We start from the raw sequence: 22,879 nt of genomic DNA, 5'->3' as shown, positions 1-22,879 counted from the left end.
GGAGCTGCTGAATTTTTATACTCTTTGCAAGGCCTGCCCTTGTCTGTCCCCTTTTGACCTGTGGCCTTGTTGACTGCAGGTCGCCAAGTGAGAAGGAGGCATCTTCTACAGAAGGGGAATCAGATTTTTGCCCCAGCCTACGGACAGTACAGTACTCCCTTCTGAGCAACCTTCCCCACATGCTAGTGGTGGGCGAGACAAGTGGGGTGGAGAAACAAATGTAAATTTTGAACTTTGGACAGTGGGCTTGCTTCTACAAGCAGGAGGCATTGTCAGAGTTCAAGGACACAATGCAGCCAGGCAAAAACACTGGTTTTGTTTTTTTTGCAAACTAGGGCCAGTGAGGGTTGTGTCCTTGGGAAGATTTCCAAAGGTCAGATATAGTGAGGCCTGTATTTGGCTCCCAAGCCTGAGGTTCTTCACCTTTTCTAGGGTCAGGCTGATCTAAAGCAGAAACCTGGATTCCTGTTCTGAGACCCTCTTGTTGAGCCTTTCCCCATTAGGTGCCCACCAGTCGTTTTAGACTACAACTCCCATCACTCCCAACCAGCACTGATGGGAGTTGTAGTCCAAAATGTATGCAAGGGAACCAAATGGAAGAGAACGGCTAAAACCCAGTCTTGGTCCTTCCAGAGACCAAAGGCATCCTTTGTCTGTGGGGAGTCCTTGGTTCAAACTCAGCTATGGCCTTACCAGATGGCTTTATGGGAGTCGCTGTACTCCAAAGCCTCAGCTTTCCTCCATTTGAAATGCAGGGGTGATAGTAATGACCCAGCCTCCTGGGCTGTTGCTAAGAATTACTGGGATCATGTCTGTGTATATGACCTCCATGTACTAGAAAAGTTAAAGCTTTGGAGAAAGGCTTATAACCAGGCTAATTCCAAAAGTTTAGGGCGGAGGGCAAAAATGCCAGGGAGGTTTCTTGTGTCACTAGTTCTAGAAACCTAGGGCAGAGTATTATGCCCATTTAGCAGATGGAGAAGTCCTCCCGAGTGTGACATCATACCCTCCGACATTTCTCCAATGAAAACAGGGGCTTTCCCCAACGAAAAGCAGGACATTCCGGGATCCAATCAGAAACCGCAGCAGCTTCTGAAAATCCGGGACTGTTTACCTGGAAAACAGGGACCCTTGGAGGGTCTGTGTGGAAGACAGAGGCCGGGCAAGTAGCGCAGAACAGAACCCAAGCTGAGAAGTGAACGTCTGGATAAAAGGAATGAGGCAATCTGAGGCACAGGCGAGCAGTTTCGAGGTGGACACTCCTCCTGTAAGTGGAGGGGGGGATCCTTCATAGAGGCTCTTTCCTGGCGTGATCCCTTGGGGTCCCCCCCCCCAGAGAGAGCGCGAGAGAGAGCGCTTTCTTCTCCAGCCGCCCACGCCGCATCATTCAGCCACCCGCTTCGTAGACTCTGCAGACAACAAGCCGACCGCCCTCCTCCTCGGGGCACGCCGCTGCCTTGCCATCTATTTCCTCGCTCCCTCGGAGGATCGAGAGAGAGAGGGATACAGGCGGGGCCGAGGATAGAAAGCAAAGCATGAGGGGGTGGGAGTGGGGGCCGTAGGCTTGGGAAGATGGCTGGGGTGGGATCAGCGAGAATCAACAGCTTCGCCGGCCTGCGCTTCCCATGTCCTGCGAAATGCGCCCAGCGCTGCTCCTGGGTGGGTGGTCGGTGGTGGTCTCTAAGGACGAAGGTGGGCTGGACAGATCTAGATTGGTTCTCTCCCTGGCGGCTTGGAAACTCCTGCATCCCTCCCTCCCTCCGTCCCTCTCTCCCCCCCCCCTCCGCTTTTGTGTGTCACAGGATCTGGTGAAAGCAGCCGCCCACACCCGCGCGCATACAAACAAACAACTCCCGGAGGCCATTGGAGGCTGCGCGCCCTGCACGGTGCGGCACTGCTGCAAGGTGCAGGCGGGCGGGCGGGCGGGCGAGGAGAGACAGATGGTTGGGGTTTTTGTAAAAGGGAGCCCCTCCTCTTCCCCAGCTGCTGGAGCCAAACACTTCCTTTTCCATGCAGCCAAGAAGTAGCAGCAGCAGAAGCAAGCAAGCAAGCAAGCAGGAGGGCGGGCGCGCACACACTTTTCTCCTCCAGGCCTTCAGCCAGAGCAGTCGTCTCTCCTCTTGCCTGCTTGTGAGTCACACGCGGGCGAGCGGGGGGGGGGGCATATGAGAGAGAGAGAGAGAGAGAGAGAGAGAGAGAGAGAGAGAGAGAGAGAGAAGCGTGACAAGCATCCCCGCCCCGAGCGACACCGTCTGATTGAGAAAGAGGTTGCCCTACGCACAAGGACGCTTAAAAAAAGAAAAAGGAACCAGCAATGCATCCGAAATAAGTGGATCGGGTTAGCACCCCTACTGACATACGATTGTAGAGTTGGATGAGGATCATCTAGTACAGGCATCCCCAAACTTCGGCCCTCAATTCCCATCTTCCCTGACCACTGGTCCTGCTAGCTAGGGATCATGGGAGTTGTAGCCCAAAACATCTGGAGGACCGCAGTTTGGGGATGCCTGATCTAGTCCAACCCTCTGCAATGCAGGAATATGCAGTTGTCCCATACAGGGATCGAACCTCCGACCTTGGCGTAATCAGCACCACGCTCTTAACCAACTGAGCTAACAAGGCAGAAGGATGCTTGCAAAAGGGTAGTGGTCGCCCTGGCCCTGACTTGGTTGTCAGCAGCACCGTGTGCTGGTTTGAGAGGCTGCGATTCTAGAAAAGCTTCTCTGGGAGTAAGTAAGCCCTGCTGCCAGCGGAGGATTTGCTTCTGTATAAAAAAATGCACAGGGTTGCAGTGGAAAGCAGGCTAAGGAGCGCTCCCCGTTTGTGTATTCTCCTCCCAATGCTACCAGAGACACAGAAAGGCATATCTCCCACGTGGGCACAGGCTGCTGCCCACACACAGATGCTTCTGTACTGAGCTACTTTCCAGTGGGAAAGTGGCCTTGGAGCAGTGATCTGTTCAAAGGCAGCGTCCCCCCCCCCCAAACAAAATACATGAAAGCATTATCTCTCCTCGCTCTGTGTGTCCTCCGAAACAAGGTTGTCCAAGTTTATTATCCGCCTCCCAACCGAGAAAAACGCAATGGAGTATTTGTGCACTTCACTCATGCAACTATCAACACAGGTGACCCAAACCTGCCAGAGATGGGGGACTGGTGTCCTTCCAGATATTGCCGGATAACAGCTCCCATGATCCCTGGCCAATGACCATGTAGGCTGGGGCTGATGGGAGTTGGACTACCAGCAATATCCAGAGGGCCACAGGCTCTCCATCCCAGATAAACATACACATATCCCCCCCCCCCAAGACTATAGTCCAGAATCTTGCACACCTTTTCTCTCCTTATCCCTTTGCCCCCAGGCTGTGGTTAACTGGTCCTAGAGGACTCTTTCAGTGAATGACCCTACGTTTTGGAAAACACTGAATGTTTATGGACCCGGCATGACTGGAACATGTGTCCATAGATGCACCTTTGCTGGGACTGGAAATATAAGCCTCAGAGGTCTCACCCTTGATTTATTTAAAACATTTATATCCCACCTTTCCCCTGACTCAGGCATACTGGTACGAGTACACCGAGATCAAACACAATTCTGTAAGATTAACCCCGCTGCAAAACTTTGCATGCTCACTTCAGAGTATTTTCCAAAGACCAGGACTTGCTTCTAATATCCATGCATAGGATCAGGTCATAAGACTCTTGGATCAAACAATATTTCAGACTATGGCTGCTCTGTAGGTATGTGAAACATCCCATCATTCACCGTCATTTTGAAGGCCTGATGCCATCTACCATTCAGATATTCTAAATTATGTTTTATGCTAACTGCAGAGCTGGTTTGGACTTCATCTTAACTAAGGTTTGGCTGTCAGGTCCAAGCTTCAGGCTTGTATATGCCCATGTCTTCCAAACCCAAGAATCAGCAAATTACAATGTTATCTATAGCTGAACCACTCCACTGTGCAGAACTCAAATTATGGTTTGAGCACCCCGATGTACAGGCGAATCATGGTATAGGCCTGCTTGTCTATTTTTATTTCCCATCTGCTCAGCGTTCTCATATCTAAGTGCAGTAATCTGGAGGTGAAGACAGGCCGTTGCAAAACCAATCATGCCAAACCCACTTAAAACCATGGTTTCCAGTTATGATTTGCTGGCTGACGGCAAACCATGATTTGTCAATTCAGACTCCATGCCAAGCCACACTTTACTTCCTTAACTATCGTTTAGCAGGATGTCTAAACTGAACGGGAATATGCTGAGGTACTCAAAGATTGAACGTCCAGCTGCACAGGGCAGGGGTACATATCCTCTGCCCCCCCATATATTTGCTGGATTTCAATTCCCATCACCCCAACCACTGGCCATGCTAGCTGAGGCCAACAGGTGTTGTAGTCCAACAGTATCACAGGCACCAGGTCTCCAAACCACTTCCAAAGTGGATAGCTGACCTGATGGAACGGAAAACAACAGCTACTACTTATCAGTTTGCCAATAATCAACTAGTCTCCACCCCCACCACCCCCACAATAATAACAATAACAATAACAATTTATTTATACCCCGCCCATCTGGCTGGGCTTCCCCTGCCACTCTGGGCGGCTTCCAACAAACATTAAAATACATCAAATATCACAGATTAAAAACTTCCCTAAACAGGGCTGCCTTTAGGTATTTTCTAAATGTCTGGTAGTTGTTTATCTCTCTGACCTCTGATGGGAGGGTGCTCCACAGGGCGGGTGCCACTACCGAGAAGGCCCTCTGCCTGGTTCCCTGTAGCTTTGCTTCTCGCAGTGAGGGAACCACCAGAAGGCCCTCGGCGCTGGACCTCAGTGGCAGAACGATGGGGGTGGAGACGCTCCTTCAGGTATACTGGACCGAGGCCGTTTAGGGCTTTAAAGGTCAGCACCAACACTTTGAATTGTGTTCGGAAACGTACTGGGAGCCAATGTAGGACTTTCAAGACCGGTGTTATGTGGTCTCGGCGGCCGCTCCCAGTCACCTGTCTAGCTGCCGCATTCTGGATTAGTTGTAGTTTCCGGGTCACCTTCAAAGGTAGCCCCACGTAGAGCGCATTGCAGTAATCCAAGCGGGAGATAACCAGAGCATGCACCACTCTGGCGAGGCAGTCTGTGGGCTGGTAGGGTCTCAGCCTGCGTTCCAGATGGAGCTGATAAACAGCTGCCTTGGATACAGAATCAACCTGCGCCTCCATAGACAGCTGTGAGTCTAGAATGACTCCCAGGCTGCGCACCTGGTCCTTCAGGGGCACAGTTACCCCATTCAAGACCAGGGAGTCCTCCACACCTGCCCGCCTCCTGTCCCCCACAAACAGTACTTCTGTCTTGTCAGGATTCAACCTCAATCTGTTAGCCACCATCCAACCTCCAACAGCCTCCAGGACCTTCACCGCCTTCACTGGTTCTGATTTGAAAGAGGTAGAGCTGGGTATCATCCGCATACTGATGAACACCAGCCCAAACCCCCGATGAGCTCTCCCAGCGGCTGCATATAGATGTTAAAAAGCATGGGGGAGAGGACAGAACCCTGAGGCACCCCACAAGTGAGAGCCCAGGGGTCTGAGCACTCATCCCCCACCACCACTTTCTGAACACAGCCCAGGAGGAAGGAGCGGAACCACTGTATGACAGTGCCCCCAGCTCCCAAGCCCTCTAGACGGTCCAGAAGGATGTTATGGTTGATGGTGTCAAAAGCCGCTGAGAGATCCAGCAGGACTAGGAAACAGCTCTCACCTTTGTCCCTAGCCCGCCGGAGATCATTGACCAGTGCGACCAAGGCAGTTTCAGTCCCATGATGAGGCCTGAATCCCGACTGGAAGGGATCCAAACGGTCCACTTCTTCCAGGCGTGCCTGGAGTTGTTCAGCAACCACTCGCTCAATCACCTTGCCCAAGATGGAAGATTTGAGACTGGGCGATAGTTGGCCATATTGGCCGCATCTAAAGATGGTTTTTAAAGAAGCGGTTTAGTAACTGCCTCTTTCAGCAGGTGTGGGAAGGCTCCCTCACAGAGAGAAGCATTCACCACCCTGCAAAGCCCATCGCCCAGCCCTTCCCGGCTAGCTTTTATAAGCCAGGATGGGCAAGGATCAAGGAGACAGGTGGTTGGTTTCACTCGTCCAAGCTGAGGTCCAGCTCCGAGGGCCTTCTGGCAGTTCCCTCCCTGCGTGAAGCGAGGTTACAGGGAACCAGGCAGAGGGCCTTCTCGGTAGTAGCGCCTGCCCTGAGGAACGCCCTCCCATCAGATGTCAAGGAAATAAGCAACTATCTGACTTTAAGAAGACATTGGAAGGCAGCCCTGTTTAGGGAAGTTTTGAATGTTTGATGTTTTATTGTGTTTTTAATATTCTGTTGGGAGCTGCCCAGAGTGGCTGGGGGAACCCAGCCAGATGGGTGGGGTATGTATGTATTTATAAATAAATATGTAAATAAATAAATAAAATGTTGTTGTTGTCATCATCATCTCTGAAGGGCATTATTTGGGTAAATGTTGTTCCATACCTTGGGATCTCCCAAGTTCCTTAAACCTCCATCAAACAGTTATCAGCTATTGTGAAATCCACACTCTTGCAAAAGACAGGCCTGTTTTGCACACAAGACTAACAATATGCCATACAAGTAATGCTTCCTTTACCATTTTGATAGAGAGGTCTCGTTCAAATGGGGGCCTGACCCTCATTTATAAGAAGGGCTGTGATTCTGCCAGAACATAAGACTGTGGTATTTGGAAGAGAACACAGCCTCCTGCTAATTTCATTCCCCCCCCCCAACTCTCTCTCTGCATGACGCAAAGATGTGTTTGAAAATGTGTAGGCAATGCTTGCCAAAAGAGGTGGCTAAATAGGATTTCCAGTGGGTTAGAGGAGAGGCTTTTAATGCCCAGCTGGCTCATTACCCCTAATCATGATTAGCAAAACCAAAAGAAGTCATGCAAAATACTAAAATGCAGAATTGTTGGTTTTTTTAAAATAAAAAATATGCACATTTCTCTTGTTATGTGTTGGTTTCTCTCTGTGTGTGTGTGTTTTTTTAATACAGAGGCATACAGAACCCGGCTTCTCCTGCTGCAGTTTTCTTTGCGGGGAGGGGTAAGCACAAATCTGTTTATAGTTCAAGTAATTTCACTCTTCCTAACACCAAGGATGGGTAGAATAAATATACAAGTCCAGAAGCACACAAACAAATCCAAGATTCAAGGGAACTGGCTTCATGAAGTTCCCAAGGTCAGGGCTGGCCCTACCATTAGACAGAGGGAGTCAGCTGCTTCAGGCAGCAGTTGCTACTGGGTGACAAGGAGGTGTTGGGAAGCAGAGCTGTGTGTGCCATCTGCCCTGCCCTACCTAAGGCTACATTGTCCCTCCTTTTGCTAGTATTGAAGTGAGAGTCAGCTGTCAATCAGGTCGGCTTCAGGACAAGACTTTGCCTTCTTGTCTTTCTGCCTCGGGCAGCAAAATGACTTGGGCTACCCCCTGCAGGAACCCCATCATTGCCAGCCTCTTAGTAGTGACAAGAAGTTTAATTCAGAGAATGCTATGGTCAAGATTGCAGTGTTATTATGTGCCCATGATGGCAGGTATTGATTTGGAGTGTCCTGAAAGGGCGGCAGATGGTTTCGTTATTTAATTTATTAGCATGATTTTTATTTATTTTTTAAATACTGCTGGGGCAGAGGAAGAGTCGCTTATGGGATTTCCTGCCTCAATCAAGCCACACTGAATGAATAGCCCCCCTGGTCGTGAACTACGAGCCAACTGCACAAATTCAGGAAAGCCAGGAGTGGTGCCAGAGACGAGAAGCCATCCAGAGAAGAGAATGCTCTGCAGCGCTGCCAGCGGACGGCAAAGTCAGGCATTTACTGGTGCCCAAATGCAAACCGCTTCCTGCCCAACAACACCCCCCCCCTATTTTCACTATAAACAGAGCACCTACAAGGGTATGTGAGATAATTCTCAGTTGGAATTCCCCACCTCTTCCAGGCCAGAAATGGGGGGGGGGGCACTGTCATCTGAACTTACCTTGCAACTAAGGCCACCCAAGGCAGAATGCTCATTCATTCAAGAGCTCTGCAAGCTCATTCGCTTCCTGCGTGGGGTGCAGAAATGGCACCCCGGTTTTTCAGGGAGAAACAAAGGGGGGGGAAGAAAATAGCAACAATGCTCAGCATGCAAAATGAATACACGTTTCCCCAGCTGAAGCGGAATACAGTAGTCATCCAGTCACACTCAGCTCATGACAAAAGAATCACATAATTCTAGAATTGGAAGGGATCCCCGATGGTCATCTAGTCCAACCCCCTACAATGCAGGAATCTCAATACAAGGTTGCCCATCCAATTTGAAACCATAGCGGACCCTGCTTAGCTTTGCAAACGTGCCAGCAGTTTCATTGCTGCGCCCATTCTTACCCATGATGCCCTCCTGAAATTCAGGGTTCTGCTCCAGCTCTGCAGAGCTGTCCCCTTCTCACCCCACTGCTACTTCCTGAACAATGGGCGATAAGGTGCCCTTGCTCTAACCACAAGGCCACGTCCTCTGCAGAGGTATCTCCCCACTCTTGAGAAACCCCAGAACCCCGAATTCCCAGGCAACGTCCTCCAACCTACAACTACGCACTCTGTTTCCAAAGCCCTTTTCGGGATCCAGGATTTAATCTTACTTATTTCCAGCAGGCCAGCATGCTTGCAGTTGGGGTTCCAGGGTGCAAGCTCCCCTCCCAGCAAACCAAGATGAAGCAGCGCCAGCCAACTTCTGTTTCCCTTCTGTAACTTGCGCGAAGGGGGCGCGGGGCTTACCCCACCGCCCGATCTCCCGGCTTACTCTTTCCTGACTTTTTTTTTTTTTTTAAGAGTCATGGAAGACACAGAAACCGCCCAGAACGCATCTGCCTTTGGGACCCGGGAGGCTCCAATCGGCAGCTGCTGCAGGCAGAAGAGGAGGAGGCAAAAAATAAAAAGAAGAAGAGCCCTCTGATGGTGAAGAGAGAACTCCCAGGCTCCGCCTGGCTCGGATCGAGCTCGGTGGGATCATCTGGGGTTCCCTGCACGCAGAAAGCCAGCCCTCCCGACCCCGGTGGCCCATGCAATCCCTTACCTGGAGGGCGAGGGGTCTCCAAGGGATGGGATGGGTGGAGGTTGAGGTCTGGGCTGGAAGAAAGAGCAGCAGCAGCAGGAGGAGGAGGATCCTCGGGGGTTCCCAGCAGTTTCCTCTCTCTGGCTGGGAGCAGGTGGCTGCTGAAGCCCTGGCGCTGATGTCACCAGGCTCGGGCGGCTGCTGTTGCTGCTGCTGCCTCCTCTATTCTGCTGTCTCCTCCCCAGCCAGCCCCATGCAGGAGGCAGAGGCAAAAAAGACAGGGCTATGAATTATTTAAAGGTGCAGAAGCCATTTGCAGGCGAAAGGGAAAGCAGCGAGGGAGATTGCAAAATAAAAATAAAGAAATATGCGCGCGCGCAATCCGCGCCGCCGCCTCTTACTTCCGAAATGCGGGACACGCACGTCGAGGAGAATCCTTGCAGTGAACAGAGGGGGGAAGATACCCACCAAGAAGGGACTCCCCCTGCCCCAGCACTCCTTTTAGGGGTGCCAACTTGAATATAATATAATGGGGGGGGGCAAATAAACTCTACCCTGCAGAATCTTTATATAGATAAATACATTTGTTTACTTGGTTTTCAAAGCAGAGTTTTACAATCACATATCCAATATATAATTTCAAAGAATCTTCTGGGCTTCCCTCCTCGCCAGTGCCAGATTTACTATAAGCTAAACAAGCTATCATTTAGGGCCCCACTCTCTTGGGGCCCCCCCAAAAAATTCACTTTTAATATACTTCTTCTTAATTCAGTTCAACAATTAGTTTGATAAAATACATATTTTGTTATGTGCAAATGGCTTTAAGATACCTTTTAGGTCCATAAATTACCATATGGCATATATTCAGCACCAAAAAAACAGCGACAATTTGTTGTTGACAAAGGACAGCTGGACATATAAAGGGCCCTATTACCTTCAGTAGCTATTGTTTATCATTTCCTCCTGCATCTTTTATAATGATCCGAATTTTTTACATCTCCGTAATGGTCAAAATTCACCATTAAACTACAAGTGTTAGTCCAGTCCTCCTGCTAACAGTTTTACCTCCTACCCTGCAGAAATCAATCACATGATGCGGTGCACTGGCAATTTATTGATTGGAAATGCCTATCAACTTGGGGGGCGCCCCCCTTTTTATGGGGGCAGGGGAGGAAGGGACCTCAGTCCCTAGGAATATCTTCTCATGCATCGACTAATGGTCTGTTGCAAGCAGGCATGCAGCAGGCATGGCCCCTCAAGGCAAGGCATAACTATACGCTTTTGCAATAAACAAAATCTGCTCTTATTCCCTTATGGGGGTACACAAGAGCCCTTGTAGAATCCTTTGTAGGTTCTCCATCGGTAGGAGAAAATAACAGAGGCCAACCAGAGAATATTGAGAAGCAAAGAAGCTAGTAAGCTTGATCTTTATTGAACTGTTGCAACAGGGTGCTCCCTCTCACGCTGGAGAAAAGAGGAGGACCCAGACATTTAAATTGTCCACCCTGGAGTCCAAGACCAACCCCAGAAGTATCATACATACATCACAGAAAAGGGCGGTCTACAACAGAAATCTGAGTACTTTGTTTATCCCGTCTGCCAGACTATCTGATAATGCCTTCTCCGATTGCCCTTCCTGGTACTCTGGCCATCCCTTTGAGATGGTAATCACTTTAATTCCTGAAACAAAATTTAAAAAATTCCTTCCAGTAGCACCTTAGAGACCAACTAAGTTTGTCATTGGTATGAGCTTTCGTGTGCATGCACACTTCTTCAGATACACGAAAGCTCATACCAATGACAAACTTAGTTGGTCTCTAAGGTGCTACTGGAAGGAATTTTTTTATTTTGTTTCAACTATGGCAGACCAACACAGCTACCTACCTGTAACTTTAATTCCTGAGACAATGGGAAGGTTCCCTCACCCCCTCCCTCCTTGCAGAGAAACATTTGGTCAGTTTGGGAGTCGAAATGGATTCAGGACTGTCTTCCTGTACTGTTTTCAGTCATTGGTTTATATACCGGTATATATTTATGCACGTGTTTGCCTTGTACATTTATGAACATTTATTATATATCTAGGACCTTAAAATTCTTATAACTCTTTACTGGATAGAAGTAAAAAGGTAAAGGTAAAGGGGCCCCTGACCATCAGGTCCAGTCGTGTCCAACTCTGGGGTTGCGGCGCTCATCTCGCTCTATTGGCTGAGGGAGCCGGCGTTTGTCCGCAGACAGCTTCTGGGTCATGTGGCCAGCATGACAAAGCTGCTTCTGGCGAACCAGAGTAGCGCACGGAAACGCTGTTTACTTTCCCGCCGGAGCGGTCCCTATTTATCTACTTGCACTTTCGTGCTTTTGAACTGCTAGGTGGGCAGGAGCTGGGACCGAGCAACAGGAGCTCACCCCGTTGCAGGGATTCGAACCGCCGACCTTCTGATCAGCAAGCCCTAGACTCTGTGGTTTAACACAGCTGGGCCTGCTCACAAGCCAACAGGCCTCAGGGGTGCATAGTTTTTGTACCAACCTGGAGTGTGAGGGGAAAACCTAGCCTTGAAACCTCACGGAAGTTGTAACCTACGCAGGCCACCCCATCATACCCTCCCAACATCTCTCCAAGGAAAACAGGGGCGTCCTATTCCATTATTATTATTTTACTATTTATACCCCACATATCTGACCCCAGCCACTCTGGGTGGCTTCCGACATAAATAAAAACATAATTAAGCATTAGGAAAGTTCCCACAGGGCTGCTGTCAGATGCCTTCTAAAAGCTGTTACAGTATAGTTACACTCAGCTCCATGGCTTAGGGAGTCTCTGCCCTCCCAACATTTCTCCTAAGGACATCCTAAGGAAAAGCGGGATTTTTTGGGATCAAGTCAGAAACCGGGATGGCTTCTGTAAATGCTGCTCCTGGAAAATAGGGACACTTGGAGTGTGTGCCTCATGCGGCAATGTGGGGCTGTAAATCTGCATGGGCAGTGCGCCGCCCAACCTCCAGAGGAATAACGGGAAGAGCCCTCAAATACTTGTCGTGTACGCACATAACTGGGAGAAACCCCCACTGAATTCAATGGGGCGAACTCAGGGCCGTCTTAAGCCGTGGTTCTCCGCGCCACTAGCCTCTATGGCTAGGACGGGCCTGGGCGGACTTCTGTCTCTGTCTGTCTGTCTGTCTGTCTGTCTGTCTGTATATATAGATATATTCTGTCTTCAATATGTCATTGACTCACAATGCATTTGTGCTGGATTTATCTTCTTCTTCTTCTTCGGCGATCACTCGTAGCCAAGTAAGATTGTCTTCCATAAACACGGTTTTAACAATGGGTCCGTAAGTGACTGTGGAGGCCAATTCTGGATCCACACGTCCTTCCACAGTGGGGACATTGGTTTCTGGGCGGGAGTTGATCACGGTGTGGATTTGCCAAGCGTGCCTTCCTCTTAGCACATTTCTCCCTTGCGTTCTGAGATCGAGTTTCTTCAAAGCCCATGACACCTTTGATAAAGGCTGTTCTCCAACTGGAGCGCTCGCAGGCCAGTGTTTCCCAGTTGTCAGTGTTTATACTACATTTTTAAAGATTTGCCTTGAGACAGTCCTTAAACCTCTTTTGTTGACCACCAGCACTACGCTTTCCATTTATTTTTTCAGTTCAGAATAGAGTAGTTGCTTTGGAAGATGATCATCAGGCATCCGCACAACATGACCCGTCCAACGAAGTTGATGTTGAAGAATCATTGCTTCAACACTGGTGATCTTTACTTCTTCCAGTACACTGATATTACTTCACCTGTCTTCCCAAGCGATGTGTAAAATTTTTCGGAAACACCGTTGCAGAATTATTTCCAATCCAAAACTTTTGCAAGCCAAAAAGGTATTGGAAATGGGGTCGCATTTAACTGTCGTGAATAATGAATAACCACAAAAGGGGAGTTTTTTTATGTTTGACGTTTTATCGTGATTTTCATATTCTGTTGGGAGCTGCCCAGAGTGGCTGGGGAAACCCAGCCAGATGGGTGGGGTATACATAATAAATTTATTATTATTATTATTATTATTATTATTATTATTATTATTATTATTATTATGTGTTTAGTGCTGCAGCCTGCAGTACACAAGTAGGATTGTTCTGTAACTGATTACAGGAAAGCAAGCTCAAGAAGCACCCTGCTTGTTACAATGACTTTTGGGGGGGGATATAATTTGTGGAAATTCTCATTTGGATTATGTTCTTTGATAGATGTTTTATTTTTATTTAAGAAAAAGTAACCCGTTCTCAGCTATCACCCCTCAGCTATGAGTTAATAGAATCATAGAATCATAGAGTTGGAAGAGACCACAAGGACCATCCAGTCCAACCCCCTGCCAAGCAGGAAACACCATCAAAGCATTCTTGACATATGCCTGTCAAGCCTCTGTTTAAAGACCTCCAAAGAAGGAGACTCCACCCTACCTGAGCAACTATTTAGGACCTCGTTACTTCCACATTGCCGTTGGGAGAATCCTATCTTGGTATCAAACCAAGGGTGGATGATTGTGAGCAGCCTTTGCAGGATCAGAGCCCAGGAGATCAATCTGCGCCGGATCAATACCATGAGCAAGTCAGGCTGCCAAGCAAAGAGTCAAGAGAGCTGATCAATACAGCTGCATCAAGGCCAAAGAAGGGAGCCAAAGGCAGAATGAGGTTAAAGGCAGCTGGGCCGGACAGTCTCAAAGCAGGAGAATCAAGATGTCAAAAATGGAGGCCAGCCACTCAAGACAAAGGCTGACAAGCATCAGCTTTTAAAAAACAACAACAGAGGATACCAAACACAGACAAGATAGGTAGGATCCTGAGCAGGGGCGGATTTAGGCTTGATGAGGCCCTAAGCTACTGAAGGTACTGTCCAGTATGTTTCTCCAAAAATAAGACGTAGCCATAAAATAAGCCGTAGCAGGATTTTTAAGCATTCAAGGAATATAAGCCACACCCCGAAAATAAGACATAGTGATAGGCGCAGCAGCAATGCCGGCCGCAGGAGGAGGAGAAGGAGGAAGAAATTAAGACATCCCCTGAAAATAAGCCATAGTGTTTTTTTTTTTTTGAGGAAAAATAAATATAAGACGGTGTCTTATTTTTGGAGAAACGGTATATGTCCAGCTGTACTTTGTCAACAACAAATTGTTGCTGTTTTTTGTGTTGAATATATGCTATGTATGGTAATTTATGGACCTAATAGGTGTCTAAAGCCATTTCCACATGTTGTCATGCAACCAGTCCATGCAGAATGTAGGCACCCTATATATAGAAATGAGCAAACCAGTGATATTTTAGGGAGCAGGCTAGCATGACTTACATCTTAGGAGCCTATACAACACAAAACACTGTTGCTGTATGCAGGTTTAATTGTTTTTATCTATTTGTTGTTGTTTAGTCATTTAGTCGTGTCCGACTCTTTGTGACCCCATGGACCAGAGCACGCCAGGCACTCCTGTCTTGCACTGCCTCCCGCAGTTTGGTCAAACTCATGTTCGTAGCTTCGAGAACACTGTCCAACCATCTCATCCTCTGTTGTCCCCTTCTCCTTGTGCCCTCAATCTTTCCCAACGTCAGGGTCTTTTCCAGGGAGTCTTCTCTTCTCATGAGGTGTCCAAAGTATTGGAGCCTCAGCTTCAGGATCTGTCCTTCCAGTGAGCACTCAGGGCTGATTTCCTTCAGAATTTTTATATTATATTTTGGAAATGTACATCCAGTTGTTGTTTTTTCCTTTAATCTTTTTTTGGGGGCCCCCAAGAGAGTGGGGCGCTAAGCTATAGCTTGTTTGACTTAAACAGCGGTACCTCGGGTTAAGAACTTAATTTGTTCTGGAGGTTGGTGCTCGTCAAAACTGGTAGGGCAGGAGGCAGGCAGACGCACAGGTGGTGAAGCCAGGGCCAATGGCAGGCAGAGCTACACCCCCCTGTGATTGGTTACAAGGAAAAAGGCAGGCAGGTGCAGACTGGCTTGAGGGCAGAGGCTGGTGGGGCAGCGCCCCTGCTTGTCCTAATGGAGTCTCTTCCCTGGCAGTGAACATTAAATAGGGCTCCTGCCAGTTGACGATCCAAACTGGTTTATAATCCTGTCGAACAGCCATTCCAGGTCAGTCCTGGTTGGGATTGTTATTGTTGTGTATTGAGTCAAAGGATTTCACATCTGTATTACTATTGTATGTATTTGCATTAGGGTAACGTCCCAGAAGGTACGGCTACTATTGGTTCATTTAAGCTGCTGTATTCGGATCCTCTGTCTTATTGGTTTCCTCCAAAAGGCAGCACTGTGATTGCCTGATATTGTTCCCTCCGAAATGTATCCCTTTCTAGCTACGGTAGTTCCCTGTCCCTATAAATGTAGATTTCCTCTCCTCGGAGCTTAGGAGGTATGCAGCTGAGAGGGGCTCTAATGAGCACTGGGTAACACCAAGGTTGCAGGTTCGATGCTGATCCCCAAGACAGGGCAGCTGCATATTCCTGCATTGCGGGGAGTCAGACTAGAAGGGTCCCTTCCAACTCTATGATTCTTGGTGGCAATCGTATTGCTAAGTAATGTACATGAAACTGATTCAAAATGAATTGGGTAAATGCCAGAAAACTAATATTTTCATATTTTCGCATTGAAGTGAATTTAAATCAACGGATTTGGTACACCATTACAGAACTAAACACTGGATTGTGGGCTTGGTGTTTATAGTCCCAGAGGCAGATTTAGGGGAGCGTGCTGTGTGACCAGTTTGGTTGCACTGGGTACGGAGCCTTAAGGGTGCTGCAGGTAACACCACAACTATTACTTAGAATGGAGCGAGAGAGCTGGTATGTGTGTGTGTGTGTACCAAATTTTGGCATCGCACGGGGCGCTGCTGAAATTTGAGACTTTGAGGGGGCCGGTCCACTGCCTCTCAGACCTTGTGGGGGCCGGACTATATTTTTTTTTGGGGGGGGGAGAATGAATTCCTAACCCAGAGATGCATTTTAAATAAAAGCACACATTCTACTCATGTAAAAACACCAGGCAGGCCCCACAAATAACCCAGAGATGCATTTTAAATAAAAGGAGGAGGAGGAGGAGGAAGAGAGTTTGGATTTGATATCCCGCTTTATCACTACCCGGAGTCTCAAAGCGGCTAACATTCTCCTTTCCCTTCCTCTCCCACAGCAAACACTCTTGTGAGGCGAGTGGGGCTGAGAGACTTCAAAGAAGTGTGACTAGCCCAAGATCACCCAGCAGCTGCAGGTGGAGGAGCGGAGACGCGAACCCGGTTCCCCAGATTACGAGTCTACTGCTCTTAACCACTACACCACACATTCTACTCATGTAAAAACATGCTGATTCCCGGACCATCGGAGGGCAGGATTTAGAAAGCGATTGGGCCAGATCCGGCCACCGGGCCTAAGCTTGCCTACCCATGGTTAAAGTCATCCATATTCGTGGTCGTGGCCAAATTCTGTCATTTAACTATGTGCTTGGTTTGTGAAGAAACACCGCCTTTTGCCTGTCCTGAATCTTCCAACTTTCACCTTCAGAACATGTCCCCGAGCCCTAGAATGATGAAAAAGTAACGTTTCTCCCGGCGCATAGTCTTAGACCAGACTTTCTCAACCTTGAGTTCCTAGATCGTTGCTGGACTACAACACTCATCATCCATAGGTGGCTAGGAAAACAGTCATGGATGATGAGAATGGTAGTCCAACAACATCTGGGACCCCAAGGTTGAGAAAGGCTGTCTTAGACACTTCTCTCGCATTAAGGTTAAGGGGTGATATGATAGTCATGTTCAAATATATAAAAGGATGTCATATGGAGGAGGGAGAAAGGTTGTTTTCTGCTGCTCCAGAGAAGCGGACACGGAGCAATGGATTCAAACTACAAGAAAGAAGATTCCACCTAAACATTAGGAAGAACTTCCTGACAGTAAGAGCTGTTCGGCAGTGGAATTTGCTGCCAAGGAGTGTGGTGGAGTCTCCTTCTTTGGAGGTCTTTAAGCAGAGGCTTGACGGGCATATGCCAAGAATGCTTTGATGGCATTTCCTGCTCAGCAGGGGGTTGGACTGGATGGCCCTTGTGGTCTCTTCCAACTCTACGATTCTATGATTCCCTTTCCCCACACAACTAAAAAGCCCCCAAGGGGAAAGAGTAAAGACCCTGCTAAACAAATGTCCCCTGTTACACCCCCCCCCCAAGGGTGTGTGCTGTGGATATATGTGTCAAGGGGTGGGGGGGAAAGACAACATCTATTTTCACCTAGCACAAACAATTTAATAGCTTGTGCCAGCCCCAGCAGCCAGAAACATGTTGCTCACAGCCAAATACAGTTTTCCATGCCATCTCCTGCATGACAAGAAAGAGAGTAATTAGCAGAGGACAGCTTTCTATTCCGCCTCCTCCCCCCCCCCCAGATGAGGACTTCAGAAGCTGGCGCTCGAAAGGAAAAGCCCAGACGTTGCTTTTCCTCTTTTCTGTTTAGCTGCACTGGAGACAGAGCACTCTGACCTCTTCCCATTGATCGGCCTCACACAGGCCTCTTCATCTGGCTAATTAAAGGGGAGTGGAGGCAGGATAGCACCACGTGGCTAGGCTCTCCTGCAGTAATAGACCAGGCATTTCCCAGTGACAAAGCAGGCAGGGCTGGAGGTTGCTTTTTTCTTCTCCTTCTTTTTTTGCTGCCTGCCCTGGTGGTTAGCAGCTTCCCAAGCGAGCGGCTTCCCACGCAGGAAGAGGTTGCTTTTTCTTTTTAAAGATCTGCGCAGAGCTTCCAATCCTTTTGGCAGGGAGAAGGAAAAAAACGAGACTTCCTTGGCTGGCTCTTGGGTCGGGGGGGGGGGCTATGCACACCAATGACGGCAGAGGCAAAGAACAGCAGCAGCAGCGTTTGGCTGCATGCAGGTTAAAGAAAAAGCAAATTCAACATTCTGCACCAGCATGAACCAAATCTGCATCAACTAGACCAGGGGTGGCCAGCTCCCAAGAGACTGTGATCTACTTTCAGAATTAAAATCTGGCGGTGATCTACCCCCATTTTTGGGGGGTCGGCTCAAAGTTGTTGAGCTTTTTTTAGGGAGAAGGAAAGGGGGGGTGACCAGATTTGGTAACCTTTTTTGGGGGAGCACTGCCCAAATACTTTTCTTACGGAGGACAACAGAAACTTTTAGAGATTTCTTGGGAGAGAATTGCATAAAAGCACTCGCAAAACTGTACGCCGCACAAACTCCTTTACCCACTCCATTAACCTGCCTTTCAAGATTTCTTAAAAAAATACATGCCTTCATCCATTGTTAGTGCGACACCTGCATCACCATTTTGGTAACCAACTGTCCAATATCAGACGAGTACTGTGTCAGGGCCAGCTTCAGGGAATCCTTAAGATGCTCATCTGTCATGTTTGAACGTTGCTCTCTCTCTCTCTCTCTCTCTCTCTCTCTCTCTCTCTCTCTCTCTCTCTCTCTCTCTCTCTCTCTCTCTCTCTTTCTCCCCCACCCCCTCAGCTAGGGGCACCCACCCACCACTCTCTCTCTCTCTGGCTCCCAGTGGCTCAAAGAGACAGGGACATGGGGAAATCCCTGTGAGTTGCGGCTCCTGCTTTCCTCCCACGCACGCAAACTCACACACACCCCTCCCTCTCTGCCGGCATGAGGGAGGAGGAGCCGGGGAGCTCTAGTCAGGCAAGAGGGACAGGGAGCAATCCAGTCATTCTGTGCACTAACACAATCACACACATACTGGTAAGCTCTGTATTGGAAAGAGGGAAGGAGCTCTCCCTGCAATTGTTCATGGTTATTTAGCTTTTTTTGTGGGGGAGAGACAAGAGTTCTTGAGGTTTTTTTTTTTTTAGGGGGAGAGCTCTTTATTTTCTTTTAGTCTGGCGATCACTAAGGAACCCACAATCTGCCCGGGATCTACCAGAAACGTCCTGGGGATCTACCGGTAGATCCCGATCTACCTGTTGGCCATGCCTGAAATAGTGACAGTGGTACAGGGGGGAGCAACTGAATTAAAGGACGAGGCAGCTGGAACCACTCCTGGCATGAGCCATGACTTTAGGAACTTGTGCCTTAGCTTGCTTTCCCCTCCATCCTATTCCCCTTTTCCTCCTGCGTCGTGGCTTTTTAGATTATAAACCTGGACGGGTCAGTCTCAGCACTGATTTTTGTAAGCTTTTTTGGCTAAAGGGTGGTGTGTCAGTCCTGTAAATAACATGCTAGGAAGCCTGCTTGCATGCATAGGAAGCTGCCTCCTGCCACGGCATACTATTAAGTTTTTCTGGCTGGTGGATCTCAGGCTTTTAACACCACTCGCAACCCCATCATTTTTTTAACAGAGAATGCCAGGGGTTGAACTTTCCACCTTTGGCAATCCAAGCAAGTGCTGGGCTTGTGTTGCAAGCTACAGTAAAATAATTTTATTTTTAGTTTACAAAAAGAATAAAAGATGTGTGTAAAATAGGGAGGCCGATGAAATTGCGAACGGAGAGGTTCAAGAATTTTGTTGCACTCCCACTGTGATTATACAAGAGCCCAGGATTATGCCAATCAAAGTTGATTTGGAAGAGGTTCGAGAATAGAGAAACAGAAATGCTTCTTCATAGGCCACATAATAAACTTGTGGAACTACTTATTGTAAGAAGTGGTGGTGACCATTAAGGTAGGGATGGTTCTGAAAAAGCATTAGGGAGATTTAGGAAATATAAGGCTATGCACACTAATGGCCCATGGTATAAAGCAGGCACCCCCAAACATCAGCCCTCCAGATGTTTTGGACTACAATTCCCATCTTTCCGACCACTGGTCCTGTTAGCTAGGGATCATGGGAGTTGTAGGCCAAAACATCTGGAGGGCCGCAGTTTGGGGATGCCTGGTATAAATGAAACCAAATCCTGGGGACACTCCAATGGGAGAGGACTGTTGCCCCCAACCCCTGGTCTTCTGCTTTCCAGAGGCATCTGGTCTGATCCAGGAAGTAAATCTTTAAGTTCTGCACAAGCCTATCATTATGGGGGTGTTCATTTGTTTATGCTTGCTTCCTTTAGAATGGTGCTTTTACTGTTTGACTGGGTAGTTGCAATATTGCATTTGCATATTGCTCGTTAGTAGTACTGAACTTCAGAGGAAACACGAGCTACAGATGTTTTAAATCAGGCTTCCCCAACCTGGTGCTTTCCATCTGTTTTAAACAATTACTCCTGTCTGCCTCAGCCAGTGCTGTGCTGCTTGGAAAGTTTAGATATACAGAGACGAATCATCTGGAGACCACACTGGGGGAGGCTGCTTTAAATGAACAAAACCACTTTGCGTAAATGGTCCCAACATGCTTATGTTAGCTCGTTTTTGCCTAATGTATTCTGCTGCTACTGCTCATGGGGAGGAATAAAGAGGAAAGGCATGGCCCTGAAGCTCAGAGTACTGGAAATACTCTTAAACCTCTCCGTTGAGATTTCCACAAATATTAGCCACATGCTTTCAGGTCTGTCATTTCAGGCTTAAGGGCTTTAGAGTCACTGTGTTAAATAGAAGGCGGCTCCAATCCTATGCATATTTACTTTGAAGAAAGAGTACTTTCGTTTCAGTACAGATGCTTTAAAGCAGACTGTAAATTGCAAATATTTTTTTTACAGCATTGGACTTTCCTTTCGCTTCCAGGCATATCCGCAACTGAACGACCTTTCGGCTTTGGCCCAGCCGCTTCATCAGCTCTGAATCTACTTGTCCTCTGCTCTTCCTCAGTAGCATGTTGGACGCCTTCCAACCCGAGGGTCTCATCTTCCACCATCATAACTTTTATATGCCTGTTGTCTTTGTCCATGGAGCTTTCTTGGCAGGGATACTGGAGTGGCTTGCCAGTTCCTGCTCCAGGTGGCTCACATTTAGTCAAAACTCTCCACTGTGACCTGTCCATCTTGGGTGGGCCTGCACAACATAGCTCATAGCTTCTCTGAGTTATTCAAGCCCCTTCGCCACGACAAGGCAGCGATCCATTCTTGCTACTGAAGTGTTGCAAGCTGAGGCTCCAATACTTTGGCCACCTCATGAGAAGAGAAGACTCCCTGGAAAAGACCCTGATGTTGGGAAAGATGGAGGGCACTAGGAGAAGGGGACGACAGAGGACGAGATGGGTGGACAGTGTTCTCAAAGCTACCAACATGAGTCCGACCAAACTGCGGGAGGCAGTGGAAGACAGGAGTGCCTGGCGTGCTCTAGTCCATGGGGTCACGAAGAGTCGGACACGACTAAACGACAACAACAAATTGCAAATGAGAAAACCTGCTTAGGGGTGTTCATAATTCCATCTAGAAATAGCCTCGATAGAATCTTGCTATCCACGCCCCAGTGCCAGCCTAAGCAAGCACCCACTTATTGTAGTGATGTCTCATTGCAGCCACAAGGGGGCACTCTGAAACAGGCCCATTGCAAATGTAAGCCCCATCTGCTCAGGAGCAAGTTATGATAACCTCAACCACACAAGCAATGGTTGTTTGTTTTTAAAATGGTGATCAGAGGCAATCTGCAACCTGCGCTCTCATTCCCACCAGCAAATGGAAATGGAGCAAGAAGATTGTGAAATTGGCAATAGAGCGATTACAGATCCCAAGGGTTTCATCTGAATTAATCACACATTACTTGCACACCACAGCTATCATGACTCCTATTCTTTCCAGTGCAATGAAGCTTATTAATACATTTCAACATCTTTAAAGTGAGCTCCTGGTAACAGCTGCACCACCAAGATGTAGTGTTACCAACCTTCAAGACAAGATGAATACCATTCACTTTTGTAATTAGCATCTGTCTCGTCTCAGTAGACAAGAGTGCACCTTTGGGTGTGAAGCCAAGCTGCAGGAAGGCAGCAGCGCCTGCTGTGACTGTAGAGACTGATATGAGAGAGACATGTTTTGTTGCAGTTGGGGCATCAACAAGAGGTTAAAGCTTTGAAACAGGCACTAACCCCCAAGTTTGATCTTTTAGAAAAAAAATTCTCTTTAGCCTCCTTCCTACTCTCTTTTCCTTCCTCTTTTAAAAAGCTGTATAATCCATTTACCGTACTAGCTGGATCATTGGTGTAACTTAACTTGAGAGTGTTTTAGATTTTTATTAAAAGAGGCAGTCAGGGAAAAGGGTGGAGCAAGGGCTGGAAGATGCATGGAGATTGCTGGGCAATGTGGTTCTCCATTCTTGCTACTGAAGCGTTGCAAGAACCTTTTGATGCTTGGACATTTGATAGTATCCCACTTGATTTTTTAAAAAAATCATTGAGAATATGGAAGTCTCTACTCACACCTCTAGGAATAAGATTTTGGAAATTTTAGGCTCCTTTGCTGTTACTGCAAATTGCAGATTAGTAAACAATGGGCAGGAAGGATGCTTGTCTGCCCATATCAATTTTTAAAGGAATGTGTTCCACGGAATACTGGTTGACAACTGCTGCCCCCCCCCATACACTCAGGAGCTGAAGCTGACAGGTGGCACTGCAGCCAAAAGTGGCCCAAGTTTGCAGCATTGTGTAACTCTGTGCCACTCAGTCTCTGCAGGCTGCATTAAATAGCAGGGGCAGTCCTTACATGAGTCATCAAGCTAGGTAGGTAGTCTTCTTTCTGCTATAAATGTTGCTTGAAAACACCTTGTAGCAAACACTACCAATAAGTTTGTGTGAACGTTTTCTCAGCATCAGTGTGTAGAAAATTCCATGCCGGGTACTAGCTGCTCTGCAAAGTTCAGCTCCTTTCTGATATGGTATCATTAGCTGTGGTTTAAGAATGAGAAATGTTAGTGGGGAGGGCAAGACCAGATGGA

General features: G+C 47.9%; 1 protein-coding gene and 1 non-coding gene across 4 annotated transcripts in view; both read right to left on the bottom strand.

The window, feature by feature from the left end:
• Window positions 1–9,258, bottom strand: part of BAZ2A (bromodomain adjacent to zinc finger domain 2A) — a 66,296-nt gene extending 57,038 nt beyond the window's left edge. For 2 of the 3 annotated variants that reach the window (XM_035103552.2, XM_060272033.1), the window contains exon 1: window positions 9,111–9,258. The gene's annotated coding sequence lies outside the window, so the exon portion shown is untranslated. The remainder of the gene's footprint in view (window positions 1–9,110) is intronic. The other variant, XM_035103528.2, reaches the window with a different exon arrangement.
• TRNAI-GAU (transfer RNA isoleucine (anticodon GAU)) lies at window positions 2,548–2,622 on the bottom strand. Its single transcript has one exon. It is a non-coding gene; the product is annotated as a tRNA-Ile (tRNA).
• Window positions 9,259–22,879: the final 13,621 nt, after the last annotated feature.

The sequence above is a fragment of the Zootoca vivipara genome, chromosome 2 (assembly GCF_963506605.1).
Source record: "Zootoca vivipara chromosome 2, rZooViv1.1, whole genome shotgun sequence".
Taxonomy (NCBI): Eukaryota; Metazoa; Chordata; class Lepidosauria; order Squamata; family Lacertidae; genus Zootoca; species Zootoca vivipara.
Note: the sequence above shows the minus strand (reverse complement) of the source record. Positions and strands in the feature narration are given on the sequence as shown.